This window comes from Tamandua tetradactyla, chromosome 1 (assembly GCF_023851605.1).
Source record: "Tamandua tetradactyla isolate mTamTet1 chromosome 1, mTamTet1.pri, whole genome shotgun sequence".
NCBI classification, from domain to species: Eukaryota; Metazoa; Chordata; class Mammalia; order Pilosa; family Myrmecophagidae; genus Tamandua; species Tamandua tetradactyla.
Window position 1 is genome coordinate 184,795,228 of NC_135327.1, and position 14,472 is coordinate 184,809,699.

The following is a 14,472-nucleotide window of genomic DNA, read 5'->3' on the forward strand; positions in this document are numbered from 1 at the left end:
TCTGGGGGAAATAATTTCACTCCAGGGGTTCTTCTGCCATTTTCAGTTAAGGAAGCCATGAGGAAATGAGCCCCCCCTGTTACTCTGTATAATTCTTGGCTATTGGTGGCTATGGTTATTGTACTATATTTAGGAGGTGATGATTATTGTGTTATATTTAGGTATGGTCATATTGATAAGTCTGCAAGAGTTTCTATACTGCTGTGCTAATGAGGAGGTAGGGGGTCTCACTTAAAGGAGATATAATTCTTGGGGAGGATGCCTGACTTTTAGATGTGACATAGAAACAGAAAGGACCAGACTTGAGCCAGCCTCTGAAGGGAATAGCCTTTTGTCCTAAGCCTGCAGTAGTTCAGACAGGATCAGCCACAGGGAAGTAGCGCAGGAGCTAGTCCTCTAGGGACGGAAGCCAAGCTCGTCCTTTGGGTGCCTATTTTGATATTTGAAAGGGAAGGAAAATTTCTGTTTTATATTTATAATGCTCTCAGCATTTATTTTCCCTTCGTTCTCTCTAAATGCGTAGTAAATCTGTTCAACACTTGAGCCAGCATTTCACCTACCTTTTCTGTAGGAGTTGGATCTAAGGGTAACCAAATAGCTCCAGTTAATTAGGGGATGTTCTACTTTACAGAAGAAAGCAAGTAAAAGTGCCAGAAAGCATTAAAAACATAATTTCACAAATCCCAGCAAAATTATTGATCTAGACAAGTACCATTAATTAGTGTGAAAAGTCACTGGGTGCACAGCTAGTGGGGAAATGGACATTTTTTATACTGTCAAAATTACACTAACTATACAGATTAATTTCTTGTTTCAAGGGTAAAACATAACTGTACAATATAGGGATCAGATTATCATCACCCTAATCTAGTAATCAATCCTAGTAACGTTAATGATGTATCAGCCTGATGTTATGTATCTTTTGATGTGATGGATCACAATTTATACAACATCATCTAAATGTCTTCTAGACAAAAATGTTTAACATTAATCCATCAGGCCTTTACACACACACACACACACTCACACACACTTCAGTTTATGGGAAATACAGAGGATAGAGGAATAAGTTGAATATCACCACAAAGAAGTAATCACACAAATCCATAAACTAAGTCATTTTACAGGGCCACTGGGCTGGTGTCTTCACAAATTAGGGTCAAAAAAGAGGACTTGCTAGATTTAAAAATATTTAAAGCACATAAAAATCAGATGCAGTGGTCTTGGATTAGATACTGGTTTGGGTAAACCAACTGTAAGGACATTTAGGGGGAAGTTTGGATATGGTCTAAGTATCAGATGATATAAAAATTTACTGAAATGGAAATGCAGAGATCATTGACTGAAAAAAAAAGCTGCAGGACAGTATGTACCATAAGAGCTCATAGTGGTAAATACACACACACACACACACACAATGCATACACACATATTTGAAAGAGAACCACAAAATATGCCCAAAGATAGTAACAGTTGATTTCTAGATATACTATTTTATTTTGTTTCTAGTTTTAACTTGTCCATATTTTGTAATTTTCTATAATGCATGGAGACTGCTTCTGTTCTTTTAAGAACTCACCCTAAAGATGACATACCAAAAAAGAATTTTATAAAAATGAATTAAGATTTCATTTTGTATTAAGATCTGTTGGTTCTTTTGAAACGCCGACATATTTTTAATAATACTTTTATTTAAAAATAATTTTAGATTTTCAACAGAGGTGCAAAGATAGTACCAAGTTCCTGTATACACTTTTCATCCCATTTGCCCTGATGTTAACGTCTTACATTACTGTGGTACATTTGTCAAAACTAAGAAATTTGCATTCATACATTACTCTTTATTCAGATCTCATCACTTTTTCCACTCATGTCCTTTCTCTGTTCCAGGATTCCACATTGCATTTAGGCACCATATCTTCTTAGTCTCCTCCAGTCTGTGACAGTTTCTCAGGCTTTTTATGCCCTTGACAGTTTTGAAGAATAATGCTCAGTATTCTGTAGAATGTTCCTCATATTGGATTTACTTGGTGTTTTTCTCATAGTTCTACTGGGGCGATGGGTTTGGGGAATAATACCAACAGAGGCGAGTGCCTTTCCGATTGCATTCTATCAGAGGGTACATGATGCCAGTATGACTTCTCACTGGGAATGTTAACCCTGATCCCTTGATAGCATCTACTAGATTCTCCAAAGTTACTATCTTTCCTTTTCCATACTCTGTTCTCTGGAAGTGAGACACTAAGTCCTTGCCCATATGACTTTTAATTTTTTTTAAATCCCTGCTCTACACCGCCTCCCAAAACCCAGTTTATTTTAACTGATGTAAGAGTAATTTATTTTTTCTAACCTTTGAAAGAGTATTGTCACATAGTAACACACACGAGGACCTGCCACTGGTGGAGATGGTGATGAAGTGAGAGGACCCTAAGGAGAAGGTGATACTCAGGGGCATACAGCTTGGGTTCCCTGGGTTAGCCTTTCACACTGCTTCTCCACTCTGGCTCTCCAAACAACTTGGAGGGTCCCCTTCCAATGCTGAACTTGAAAACTCTGCATTGCATTTTATTAGAGAGGTGGCCTTTCCTTTTGGAGTGACCTGTTGTTTCTATGTAACTTTAATTGCTCTTGGAGAATGGATAGTAGGAGAAAGAAAGAGATGGTACCAAAAGTGAAAGAAAACCACCAGTCAAGTTCTCTTCCCTGGTGGACATCCTTCAACTCTTGGGAATTAGGATATAATGACATTATCCAGCAAATGTTTCAGAATTGGCATCTGGGGAACCCTTGATGTCCCAGTCCTCTGATATACCTGCATTCTATGACACTGTGCATAACTAGGGCACCAAAGGGCCACAGACAGAGATGCCTAGAAGCCTCCTCTGCTGGGAGGAAGACAAGGCCAAGATCAACCACCACACAGAATTCAGAGAGCCACCCAAGTGCATATTTGTCTTTCTTTAGTTCTCTTCTCAGACAAGCCTTGTGGCCCACATGAGTGCCAGCTAGCAGAGCCTTCTTGAGTTCTCTGAAATGGCTGGAATTTCCTTCAGCAGTTTCATGAGCAAACCAAAACAGTACAAATTATCTCCAGAATCATTTGGCTTATTTTTTTTTTCAATCCTCGAGGCTTGTTTTTCTCCCACAACTCCTTCTTTACCTGATAGAGGGTTTGTATGCCCTCTTCCACTCCTCTGCAACCTATGACTACTTTTGTGATACCCAAATGAGGCTTTCTCTACTGACCCGAGCGTCATAGATTCATAAATAATCTTTATATCTCTTCCTCCCTTCTGCTCTTTCATCTCCCCTCCTTCTCTCCTTTTCTTCCTTTTGTGATTTCTAGCGTCATTATATGAGAAGTGAAACCTTCTGATTCTGGCTAACACTGAAAAAATTCTTGGGAAATTTTTATCAAAGGGGAGATTGTTCAAATGTATTATGATCTACTAGAGAATTATTTTACCTTTGGACATTTTGGAAATGAATGTAAATTTACAGATATTCACATAGGTAGGGTTTTTCCTACCCATCTCTTCTTACTACTCTACATAGAGACTAAGTTACTTAGTATTCTGCTCCTACCCACAAATGAAAATCTGAAAAATATTTCAGTTGAGTATTAAAAATGCATATTTCAGTGATAAAATTTACAGGCCCAGATGTATATTTTGGGGAATACTTGATTCAAGTGTCCACATATTTCCGCTGCTAGCCTAGAATTGATTGTAGTCCTTTAGTGGTTAATAGGGAGCAGCAAGAAAATCAATTATGTGGATATCTGCTACATATAAACAAAAATCTAGATATATGAACTACCTGAATGTTTTAAACTGTATAGTAAAAACTTTTAGAATAACCAAATTTTCCCATCATATTTTATTTTTTATAAGGACTTTTCTAAGGCAGTTGAATAGGAGACTCCATCTTACTGGAATTGTTGGAACCGTTCTACACCTTTAGGAAATGGTGTAGAAAGATTTCCCTTTTCCCCTTCTTTGTAATTCCTAAATTCGTGAGTTTTATACTACATATTTTTATACCACATATTAGTTTTTTTCCTTCCTGACTGTAATATGCATTTTACCTAGTATCTTGGTCAAATAGAAAATGTTGTGTACTATTCAAATTCCGCTATGTGTATTTCCAGTATTTTGATTAAATGTAAAATAAAACTGATGTCTTCTCTTCCCTTCTAACAATAGGAAAATCTGTTTATTCCTCTTGTTTTTGTTGTGTGCACATGTGCATATGTGTTTTGGGAATGATTCTGTACCTTTTCATAAGTAAATATAAATTAATCCTTTAGATAATGTTTCAGTTTGCTAACACTGCTGGAATGCAATATACCAGAAATGGATTGGCTTTTAGAATGGGGGGTTATTAGTTTACAAATTTATAGTTCTAAAGCCATGAAAATGTCCAAATTAAGGTATCAAGCAGAAGGTACCTCCCCCGAAGACAGGCTGCTGACATCCAGGCACAAGGCTGGCGTCTCCTGGTCTTTTGCTCCTGGGTTCCTTTGCTTTCAGCTTCTGGCTTCAGTGACTCTTTTGGCTTCTGTGGGTCCTTGCTTACTTCTCTGGGGGCTTTCCTTTCTCTCTGCTTTCTCTCCAGGATTTCTCTCTGAGCTCTCTCTCTCCAAGCTCTCTCAGCTTTCCTGTCCTTTATCCTCGCATAAGGGACTCCAGTAAAGGATTAAGACCCACCTTGAATGTCCTGGGTCACATCTCAGTTGAAACAACCTAATCAAAAGGTCCCACTTACAATTAAGTCTGCCCCCAGAGGGATGGATTAAAAGAACATGGCCTTTTCTGGGATACATAACAGTTCCAAACCAGCACAGATAATTATCCACATAATTTGTAATTATCCTCAACTATATTAGATTTTTTCACCTGACCATTGTGTTATGAGTGAAATAGTCGTGACATGTTAATCTCATTGCATTTTAGAGGTAGAGTATCATCTCTGAAAAGAAACTTATACATCTCTGCCTGTCAGTAAATTTCAAACTTAAATATATAGAGAGGAAAAACTAGAGTGGTAACAGGGCTAATGTTGCAGCTGCTGAGCACCTAATGTCAGATCCATCACCGTGTGTCCTCATCTACTACTACCACAACACGGTCCACGTCTTAGATGCATGCACAAGCATTTTTCTTTTGTATGCTTGCTCTGCTATCCCATAATATTTTGGGAAATGAGGTGAGGTGATGGGAAGTGTTCCCAATCCCAGAAGTTTGGACAGGTGTGTCATCAATATGTCTGTGACCTTTGCACATAATTGAGTGATATACTGTAACCTGTATCTGAGTCTGTGTGTAATTTAACAGAAGTTTCTGCTAATTTCCCTCTCTTGGCCTGGCTCACATTTCTTAAATTCTTCTAGATTCTTAAGCTAAGTAACAGACAATTCCAGCCTCCCATTTTGATTAAAGATGTCAACCCTTTCCCTATAGTGTTAAAGAAAATAATATCCATTCAATTTTCCTGGGCCACACCTGGTTTGTACAGAGCTAAGTGTAGTACGAAATTTTTCCTTCCTTTTTCATATTTCTTTGTTTGCATTCCTAAGCTTCCAATACTTTTATCTAAAAATTATTATTAACAAGTCTGTCTCTGTTTCCACTGCTTCTTTCCAGATATTTCTCCAGCCTTTCCTCATTAGAGACATAATGAATCTCAAGTATATTTGAGTGAATCAAGGAAATGAGGATCCTAGTAGCCAACATTCCCTTTGTTAAAAAAAAAAACATCATAACTTTTTGAGGCTTTGCGTACTTAGGCTAGGTTGACAAGTGTAGGAGGGACTTTCATGTCTTAAGACGTGACAATTCAAATTTCTCTTTTTTGCCCAAGGTTTTCCCTTTAATCTGAGGGGAAGTGAATGTCTTTACATTCTTCTCATTTTCCTTGGCTGAACTTTTCCTATTTTTAATACAGAGAGTAGGCCTCAGGCATTCATTTGTTCATTCTAGATTTAAATCTCAATCTTGTTTGCCTTTCTGAATTCGAGGATCAGATATCTTCTCCTATCTGATTGATGTATAATTGACATCTCTACGCAATGTCTAATACTTATCTCAAACAAAATGCCCTAACAGATCTGTATTCCCCTTCCCCAAACCAGTACCTTCCTCAGCCTTGCCCATCTCAATAAATGGCACCATAATCTACGTTGCTGCTCAAGTTATGTTGATTCCTCTCCCCTCAGTACTACAATCATTCCATCAGTAAATTTCTTGAGTCTAGTCTCCATTTTATCTTGAACTATTTGACAACCCCCAAATCTAGGCCCCCAAGATCCTTACCTTAGCCTACTCTAGTAACTTTCTCTATAGGGATACCTGGTCTACCAGCTTCTACTTGTGCTTTTTGTGTTCTCCACATAGCAGTCAGGGTGACCTTTTAGTTTATTAGTGAAAGCTATTTTTTATTGTACAATTTATATAAAATGTCAAAAAGATTCCAAACAGTTTCATGTTTTGTTTATGGATATACACATAAGTAATAAAAGAACCAAAAATATGCTTGAGAATGACATGCACCAACTTTATGATGGTGGTTATTTCTGAGGAAAGTGGGAAATCTAAAGATGAGGATTTCAAGATTATTTTGTAACTTTTTGCTACTTAAAAAAAAAATCTGGTGTAAAAATGGCAAAACAACATGTTTTTAAATCTAGAAGGTATTTTAGTTTCCCAGCCTGCTTAAGAAATGCCATACAATGAGTCGACTGAAACAGTGGGTTTTAGCATATGGTTTTGAGGCTAAAAGAAAGTCCAAATCAAGGCATCATCAAGGTGATACTTTTTCCTTGAAGACTGTGGCATTCTGGGGCTGGCTGCTGGTGATCCTTATTTTGTCACACAGCAAGGCACATGATGGTGTCTCCTGGTCTTTTACATTTCTTCTGGGTTCTGTTGATTTCAGCTTCTGAATGCTCTGTCTGTGGCCTTGTCTCTCTGTCTGAATTTTATTCCAGGTATAAGGACTCCACTGATAGGATAAAGAGCCATCCTGATTGAGGTGGGTCACACCTTGACTGAAATAGGCTCATCAAAAGTCCTACTTATAATGGGTTCCCACCCACAAGAATGGATTAACTTTAAGAACATGTTTTACTGGGCTACATACAGCTCCAAACCACCCAGTAGGTCGGTTAAGACATATCTACTACATGTCCTCTATGACTTTTTCTTTTCATTGTATTTACTTCCTAATAGCTTTACTGAAATATAATTCATACCATATAATTTACCTATTTAAATTGTACAATTCAGTACTTTCTAATATATTCACAGAGTTGTGTGGCCATTACTGCATTGAATTTTAGAAAATTTTCACAGCCAGGGTTACTTTTTAATACAGAAATCATATCATGTTATTCCCTTGCGTAAAAATGTCCAAAGTCTTCCCCATTGCACTTAGATCAATATTGAATTGTTTATTATGAACATCTAAATACTGTGTTCCCTGGCTGCTAGCTGTCTCTCAGCTTACTATAAGCTAGGGACCGCTCTGGGCACACAGATTCTGTAAAGAAACAGAAAAAGTCCACCCATTTAGAGCTGACAGTCTAGTGGGATTCTTAGACAATATATCCCAAGACCTTTGAGAAGCCACCGATTTGTATCACTATATTATTTTTAAGAATTCCCTCCAAATTCCAGCTTTTGCACTGGTTGAGGCACTCATGAATTACATTTTTTTAATTTCCCTATTGCATGTAAAAGAACTTGTTTATTTCACATGTCTGATCTGCTGCCAAATTCAGCATTCCACCTTTTATTTTATACAAAATACACTTTGGAGGACTTCTTCTCATCTATTACCAGTATAAACAGTTGGCTTTCTTTACTGTAGTTTTTCACAAGAAAGGCAATTTTTAAAAAATCACTTTTTAAGTGTTGTTGTTACATTCTTTGTTGTAATAATGAAGAAAAAACAACACTAATACATTGAGTGAGGTATGCTAGGTGGCAGACTAGCCCTTATCATTAGCTAAATGATTTCTTCAGTCTAACACACAAACCTTACAATGCATATGATTCAAAATTGTACCTTTGTAAAGTGATGGATTCCACTGTGTAATGGATCTCTGGAGCCTTTTGAGAAATGTAGACAGCACAGCAAGTTCTGCCAGTGAGAATCCACAGAAGCCCCCTTACCTTCCTTTTAGGAACCTTTACCACTACTGTCTCATGCTCCTACCCTTTGGAAATGTCTGAGCTTGAAAAGCAAATGCTTTTCTTTGCCCCAAGCTGTGTCAATGCTTTGGCCAGGGTAGGAGGATGAAGCCTCACCTTGATTTTCTTGGTTGTCACCGATGTCTTCCCTTGACTTGAGTTCACACTGACATTGAACCGTTGCTCTTGAGAATGCTTTTATTTTTAACATGTGGGAAAGACATTTACTCATCTTCCTATATGTTTTGAAATATGTTCTCAGATCTTTATTTCCTGTAGGTCAAGCTCTATTTGAGATCTCACTGGCCATGTAGTATTGTGATAATCTATATGGTATAGAAATCCATCATATGTATTAGTCTACTTGTCCCTTATGGAGCACGCTGGTATCCTTGTATTTCAATTTCCACATTTCTTTGCTCCTAGATAAATCAAACCTTCTTTCAAAGTTTGCTTATGAATCCCTGAATTCAAAACTAAACTCAGAACATTCTTTGCTACAAGTGGCCCTCCTAACTTAAATTTATATGGGTTTTAAAAAATGTCCCCCCTAATTTTTTCCTAAAAAAAGAGAATATTTTCCCTGCTTTTCAAGGTAAACATTATGACACTATTCCTGATGTTTCAAGGTTCTTAATTATGCCAGCTCTTCTGCAATGTGTCTATCAGTCAAACAGAATAACCTGTTGCAAGACCAACTGTATAAAGTTAAACCACTTCCTTAGATTCTGTGCACACAATTATGGTTCCTGCCATCAGATGGTTTCCTCTAGGACCTCTAGCAGGTAGGCTGACTTTCTATAAGCAGCTCTGTGATTAGAAGAGATATTCCACACAATTCATCCATTTGCACTTTTTATATCAAGATACATGTTTGCTTGTATTTTTAAATTTAGAAACATGGTACATGTAACTTCAAAGGATATTACTAACCCATACCTTATTGAAGTAAGTAGGGGAAAAACTTCTAGGTTCCAAAATTCATACCATTAACCCTGACTTAACTGTAAGAAGGGCAGCTTCCTGGAAAACTAGAAGATAGCCCTTTACCTTAGCACCACCCTGTGCTGAAAAACTCATCTGATTTAGTTTTCTCCCACCTGGGCTTTGCTTTATTATAAGGAGGTGAGACACTGCTTCTTCTGGGGCTTCTGTTTGAACTCATTATGCTACATATGGTAGTTCAATTCAGGTGTCAACTTGGCCAGGTGAAGGTGCCTAGTTCTATTGCTGTGGACATGAGCCAGTGGCATGTGAATCTCATCTGTTGCTGATTACATCTTCAGTCAGCTAGGAGGCGTGCCTGCTGGAATGAATGATGTTTGATTTAATTGGCTGGAAGCTTAAATGAGAGAGCTCAACGTAGCACAGCCCAAGCAGCTCAGCATACCTCATCTCAGCACTTGCAGTTCAACCCAGGCCTTTGGAGATGCAGAAAGGAATCACCCTGGGGAAAGTTGTTGGAATCCAGAGGCCTGGAGAGAAGGCCAGCAGAAGTTGTCCTATGCCTTTAAACATAAGAAAGAACCTTAGTTGAAAGTTAGCTGCATTTCCTCTGAAGAACTACACATTTTTAATGAAGTAAATCCCTTTTATTAAAAGTCAGTCCATCTCTGGTATGTTGCATTCTGGCAGCTAGCACACTAGAACGCTACATGATGATGATAAGATGTTCTATGAAGCTCGGGAATTTCCACAACAGTCTTGTCTTTCAGCACCTCTCTGCATCCATTCCTCAAATCAGAAGGACCAGAAAATTTGAGCCCAATGGGCAGGTGAGCTCTAAAAGACTTACAAAAGGGTTTTGAGGGACCAAGATAGTTTTGAAATTTTGTCCCCATCTCCTGGGCTCTGAATTGTCATGAATTTAATTAGTCCTGTTTCCTCCTTTAGTTCCTTTCTCTCCTGGTCATTGACTTGACCAATAATCTTATCAACTTCTTGGTGGCATTCTAGTGCAAAGGGTCATTTGGTGACTTTGGAGAAACTTCAGTACCATTCTGTGGAAGTTAGAAGCATTAAAAATCCTCTCAGGAAACTTGTTCTTCAGTGGATCAAATAAAATGCTACTTTGCTCTTTATGAAACTACTTCTCTATTACATCATTACATATAGGTCTTAGTTTTTAACCATTTTGAGGGATGTCTTGAACACTTTGCAACTTGATGAAAGCTATGAGACTTCTTTCCAAAAATTGTGATTATGCATGTACATGTATGCGCCATGTGCCTGTCCTTTGTTTGCAAACAATGGGAATCAACTCTGACTAATTTATACGTAGAAAAGGATGCTGGGGTAGCTAATGGAATTGAATAGAGAGAGAAGGAACCTATATACAAGCAGGGCAGGATCAGGATAGTCCCAGGGGCTCAGCAGCTGGGGCTTGTTTGTGTTCGTGCTGGACTTAGCTTTGGTAACTCAGCTCCAGTAACTCCAATCACAGTGTCCATAACTGTCCCAAATTTTGGAATCCCAGGAGAAAGAAGTTAATTGAACTATCTTGAGTCAAAGTCAGTCAGCTCTTCCTCCTGGAGAGTGGGATTATATCGAACAGATGCTCATCAGGGTCCACTTTGTGTAACGTGAAGCCATTCCCAGCTTTGGGGAAATTAGTGTGAGCTGGGAAGGCATGTCTCCTGCATTCTAAACTTTGCGTCTAATTTCAAGACATTCACAGTCCCCCTGAGAACTCTGAGGGCTCTAAATCCCTTTTTTGGAGGAAGATAAAACTAGTTTTGACAGAATTCATAGAATATTAGAATATTAGAGTTGGAAGGAACCTTAGGTAATGTATTCATATTTACTAAATGTTGGACATTATGCTAAATACTTTGCATGCATCACCTCATTTTATTTTTACAACAACCCAAAAAGCTAGGTACATATTATTTTTATTCTCTAGATGAGGAAACAAAGTCACTTACTTTAGAAAAAGATAGTTTGGAATCTCCTGGGCTCCTCGTGGTCCTCAAAATTTATTAGTCAGGGGAAGAAAAATTCTCCTGCTTCTGAGTAGGAGGAACTTCTAGAGATCCAAATTTTATTTCTGGTGCATCCAAGTAGGTCAGAGGTTAATTACAGAGCACTACTTTGCCCCCATCTAAAATGGATTTTGAGGCAGATAAATCCCTCCTCATGCCTATCTTTTCTCATACCACTGTCAATCAGGATCTTGAAAAGGTTTTCATGAAGAGGAGCTATATTTAGCAGACTCCTTTTTAATAAAGGAAAAAACATTAAGCCTTCACATAGCTACATGCTGCCCATTTCTGTCACAGAGTGGCGTGGACTCCCTCTGCCCACCCACCCACCTCCTGCTCTGTTTCTCTGTGGCCTAACACTTGTTTTCCATCTCCACACGTCTCACCCACAACTGTTCCGTTTCTGGGCTTCTCATCCACCCACTCTTGCTCTGTTCTTCTGTCACACAACCCAGAACTCATGCGGATTACCCTCTTCCTCTGTGGTCACCCTGTCAGCCACTCCTCCTTTCCATCGGAAACCCACCATCTCATCTTCTACCCAGCTGCTACCCAACCGATCTTCATCCATATATCCGTAGGTGCTTGCTGACACTGCCATGCTTACACACACTTTTATCTTTTTACCAGCTGACTCCTTGGGGTATGTGCCTTCATGGGTGCAAGGTTGTGTCTATGTAGGCATTTGGGTGCATCTAGATGACTAGATAGGAATATCTCTCCCATTGAAACAGCTTTCCTCACCTGGATATTATTATTTCAGCTTGCTTGTGCTATCAGGTGCATTCCTGGAAGGCAAGAAGCAGCTCATGTGTGTCTTTGGCTCTTTTGGGTCTAATATAAAGACTAGATCATAGGAGGTACTCAATAAGAACTTGACCTGAGCTGCCACAGTCACATTACTCAGACAGGCTTCAGCTGGGGATGTTTGCCTGCGGTAAGAGAGGAGCATGTTTTTCTGCTTTAAAAAGAGTATCACTAATAAGACCACCTGGTTTGTTGTGAGCACAACTGTGAACTCTTAAGGATAAATCTACTTTTCTCTCAGTGAAAAATATTCTCAAGTTACTTTAATTGATTCATTCTCAATTCTTCTAAACAGCGAGAAAGTATATTATTTCTTTTTCATGAGTTTTTGTTCTGTCTCCCCATGTCCCTTCCCACCAGTCCGAAGGATTATGTTGTGATAGCCAAAATCTAGTCCTAGAAATAGTTGAAGAGCTAGTTAAAAGAACTAGAGACTACCTTCAGGGTGGCATTTTCTACCAGTCATGGCATCATGTGTGGTGAGCAATAGTTTTCCCTTGCCCAACTCCACTGCAGTTCCAAAGTTTTTCAGTCCTGGAAATTTTATAACACAGTTCAGAGCTGATTTAGGTAGAGGTCAGGAAGACTTATGCTCATTTCAAATTATCTACACAGATAAACAAAATAATGGATAAAAGCAAATACCTCAGGTTTCCTAAAATTTGTATGAAGAATTGCAGATGCTTGTAATAAGTCATTTCTGCACACACATCCTCTTTAGTGTCCTGGAACAGTCTGATTTGGGTTACCTCACTCCTGGTAGCAGTAAGGTTTCAAAATATCTTCTTAAGTTCCAAAGTTCAACTGAATCCAGTTGAGTGCCACCACATCTGATCAACAAAGTCTGGGAACTGAACCTTCTTGGATTTCTTAAAACTTACAGGAGAAAATGCTATGCTCTGAACTCCAGTCACCAGGATCTTACCAGCAAGCTTTTTACTTTTTCCTGGTGCCGTTACTCTTATTAGGTCCAGGAGGTGTAAGTAGAAGGTTCATTGTGAAAAAAAAAAAAAGAAAGAAAAAAATGTGGGTTCTGCTCTGTCAATTACATGGGAAATGTATAACTTAAAAAGGAAAGAGTATTTGTTCTTCTATTACTTGCTTGCTATTTGGAGTTCAAGTCATATCCACCCTCTAACAGCTCCTTCAGGATCCTTGGAGTGCTCTCTTCTAGTAAATTGGCTTGAAACTGGGTCATATCCAGGCCTAGCCTTCCATTTATGTTAGCCTACAGCCTAATGGAAAAAAGGAGGGTATATCTAGACACAAGTTAATATACTATGGTAAAAGAAAGAGTAGTGATAGCTGTTATGTATTTACCATTTGGAACTTGAGATTGATTGATGGGTGTGGGAGGCCCTGGTGTTCCTATGATCTTAAGATCTCTGATTAGCCAATAATAACACACTAGTGCACCAATTATACCAGCTGTCCCTACATAGCACCATGCTGTCAAAGTCATCAATAGAGAGGCAATTCCCTTTCCTTTCAAAATTAATCTTTATCATTGTCAAAGGCGTCAATCTTTGGAAGAGGTCTAAATGAATCTAAATGGAAAAAATTGTGTGATCTACAGCTTTATAAGAGAACTTTAGGTCTGAACAGGGAGTCATTTATACACTTTGGGGAGAAAGGCCATTTCTAGAGACCTCAGTCTTTCAGTGTGGTGACTGGTTTGAGTACCTCAAAGAACTGCCTGGGATGTCCAGAAAATCACAGCAGATTTTCCTTTTAAAAATGTAACTGCTTTAGAAACTGAGTAGCATCTGACAGGTGATAGCCTTCAGGGACCAAGTGCAAGGCTGGAAAACATCTTGTTCTAGGCCCAAGCAATTACTACTAAGGGACATTTTAACTTCTCACCTAGAAATACTTGAAACACTAAAATCCATTTCCTTTTGAGTTAAAATTCTCTTCAAGACAAAAAAAGAGAAAATCACTTACACTTAAAAGAGAGAATGAGAGAGGGCAAGCCAAAATTGAGTTAAAGGGTAAATTATCACTTCTCTCACTGCAACCTTCCCTCTTCTTTCCTGGGCTTTCGGTGTAGTACTCCTTTTGAGTTGGGAGGTAGTTAAATGTTTTTCTTTATCAGATGTACTGTGGGTTCCTAACTCCCAGACCCACTCTTTGCTTCTCTGAACAAGCTTTGGTGGTTTCTGTTCTCAAGGGGTAGAATTTTTTTCCTCCACTTTTCATGAAATGCATTCTTTTCCACCAAAATTATTTACTGTGGTTTCATAAAGATCAGCTCTGACTAGGAATCAAATGTTCTTTACTTGTCAATAAAATCAGAGCTCTCTACCTGTTCCTGTCCATCTCCAAGGAGGTCAGCCTTATCCTCATCTCTTGCAGAGGCTGGCGGGGTATTCTTGTGGGGTTTTAAGGTCACACCTTACATTCCACAATTAGGCTTACCTTACCTTTGCATTTTCAAAGCCAGAAATTCTCAAACTCTCTGGTCTGTCCTGAGATGCCATTTGGTTGGAAAT

The 14,472-nt window shown here is 38.6% G+C and overlaps 1 protein-coding gene and 1 pseudogene across 1 annotated transcript in view; one reads left to right on the top strand and one right to left on the bottom strand.

Annotated features, from left to right (window-relative positions):
• The window catches only part of LOC143679706 (putative cysteine--tRNA ligase, mitochondrial pseudogene), a 108,455-nt pseudogene extending 96,681 nt beyond the window's left edge, over positions 1-11,774 (bottom strand).
• Positions 1-14,472, top strand: part of TMEM178B (transmembrane protein 178B) — a 388,508-nt gene that overhangs the window by 277,473 nt on the left and 96,563 nt on the right. The gene's annotated exons all lie outside the window — the stretch shown is intronic.